The sequence below is a fragment of the Felis catus genome, chromosome B4, assembly GCF_018350175.1.
Source record: "Felis catus isolate Fca126 chromosome B4, F.catus_Fca126_mat1.0, whole genome shotgun sequence".
NCBI classification, from domain to species: Eukaryota; Metazoa; Chordata; class Mammalia; order Carnivora; family Felidae; genus Felis; species Felis catus.
Genome location: NC_058374.1, coordinates 135,526,113 through 135,528,482, shown reverse-complemented (window position 1 = coordinate 135,528,482; position 2,370 = coordinate 135,526,113).

The following is a 2,370-nucleotide window of genomic DNA, read 5'->3' as shown; positions in this document are numbered from 1 at the left end:
AATGGTTAAATGTTTGCCTGGAAGGCAAGGCTGCCTCCAGCATGTTCTCACTGCGTCCTGGGGTCACCAGTAGTGCCTGGCACGAACCAGCCTTAATATTTGTTGCACAAATGGATGAATATGTAAATTGCGGACATGGAGAACCTCCCCGGGCTTGGAAGGACAGTAACATTGAGCTTGGGAAGGATTGAGATCCCTAACTCATGAAGGGGATGTTTGGGGTACTAAATGCTAGAATAAAGGCACTGAAGTCCATCCTCTGAGTCAGAGGCAAGTCTAGGACAAATGAGGGGAAGTGCCTCCTGAACAGCCACCACCGTTTGCTAATTGGAAGGTCTGACCCCTCAGAGGTCACAGTCCAGCAGAGTCCCTAAATGGTCAACTATAATCCAGCACATGGGGGCTGGAGAGTGAATTCTCCCTGGGAAATGATAGGAGATCCAGGCCCTGAAGGGGGGCAGGCGGGGGTGTGCCACAAAGCAGGGAACGTTGTTGGTGGCTGGAAAATGTGGGGAAGGGGGCCCCTGGGGCTCAGTGTGGCCCTAAGGAATTTGCACCTTACCGAATGGTGGGAGTCTGGGGGAGGGGCTTGGAGCTGGGAGTGATGAGTCCATTTCTATAATGGGTACATGCACAGTGGTGCCTCAGTTCCGGAAATGCTTTGGCTTCCTTGACACGTTATGCTGGGGGTCCGAGATCGTGGGGTGACAGAAGCAACGCCTACTGCCACCAACCTCCCTCCCCCACCAACAGCACCGTGGCAGCTCTGGTCTTGCTTCCTTGGGGAATCGCACAGAGAAGTCACTATTCTACGCAAATGTACACCTGGTCACAGGGGCCCTGACAAAGGGTGACCTGCCTTGACTCAGCCTCCGGACAGTCCCCCTTGTCCCCCGCCCCACCGTTAGACTGGACTGGGCTCCAGGCAAATGCCCTGCACGCTGGGCGCGAGGGAGCCAGTGAGCGCAGTGCACTCCCGAGGCTTCAGGACGGAGCAGACCCTCCTTTGTTGGGGCACAGATTCAGGAATGCTGCTGGTGAGTTAGGGGACTGGGTGCGGCCAGAGCACTGAAACGGTGACCGGGTGGTGGCCCAGCCTACCATGGCGGAGGGGCCGGTGAGCTGGGCATCTCAGCAGCCCGAGGGTGCAGAGGGGGCTTCAATGCCTGCCAGCGGGGATGGGCAGAAATGCCGGGTCGTTGTGGTGTGCCTCGTCCCGGTGCGAGTGGCTTCAGAGTGAGCGCCATCCTCCAGGGAAGCTTGGCAGTCGGGAGCTGTTAAAAACTCTTTGCCGGCACGAAGTCCTGGCGTGCAGTCCTGGAGCCGGTAACTCAGGCTTTGACGCCCCCTGCCTGTAGTCATAAGAGCTCTCCAAGCTCCACTGTCCGCAGGCTAAACTGACTGCTGGCCTGCCAGCCCGCCCTGTGCCAGTAGGCCTCACCAGGCACGGTGGCTGAAGTGCCCTTTGCGAGGTCAGCTGTTCCCTCCACCCCGTCCCTTCATGCCCTTCCCTGACCTGTTTCCTTAGAGCCCTAGAGGGACTGATATGGGAGAGGGAGATGACTCTGTATCTCTTTTAAACAAATAAACAAACAAACAAAGCAAAGCAAATAGCCCGTCCTGAGAGTACCCACAACTTCTCCTTTTTCTCTTCTTTGGTCCAGAGACAGTGGGTTTTCGGTTGATTTCATTTAGGGCTTAAAAGTCACAAAATAGAGGGGCGCCTGGGTGGTGGCTCAGTCGGTTGAGCGTCCGACTTCAGCTCAGGTCGTGATCTCACCACTTGTGGGTTCAAGCCCCGCGTCGGGCTCTGTGCTGTCAGCTCAGAGCCTGGAGCCTGCTTCAGGTTCTGTGTCTCCCTCTCTCTCTGTCCCTCCCCTGCTCATGCTCTGTCTCTCTCTGTCTCAAAAATAAATTAATAAAAACATTTAAAAATTTTTTTAAAAAGTCACAAAATAGGGTTCACTCAAACCGACGGATCTTGACTCAGTGAAACCCTCTCCCCCTGCAAACTCATCCTTCTGGAGTGATAGTCAAAATGTGGGGTGCCCGGGCGGCTCAGTCACTTAAGCGTCCAACTGTTGATTTCGGCTCGGGTTGTGGTCTCACAGTTTGTGGGTTTGAGCCCCATGTGGGGCTCTGTGCTGACAGCGTGGAGCCTGCTTGGGGTTCTCTGTCTCTCCATACCTCCCCTGCTGGCTCGCTCTGTCTCTCTCAACAGAAATAAATAAGCATCAAACCAACAACAACAACAACAACAACAAAAAACACAACAAAAAAACGTGCAACCACCTACCAGACTAGAGGGTTCTAGCCCCTTGTGGCCAGGGAGGTCCGCAGGGAGTCCCCGGGAGGAGCGTGGAGAGACCC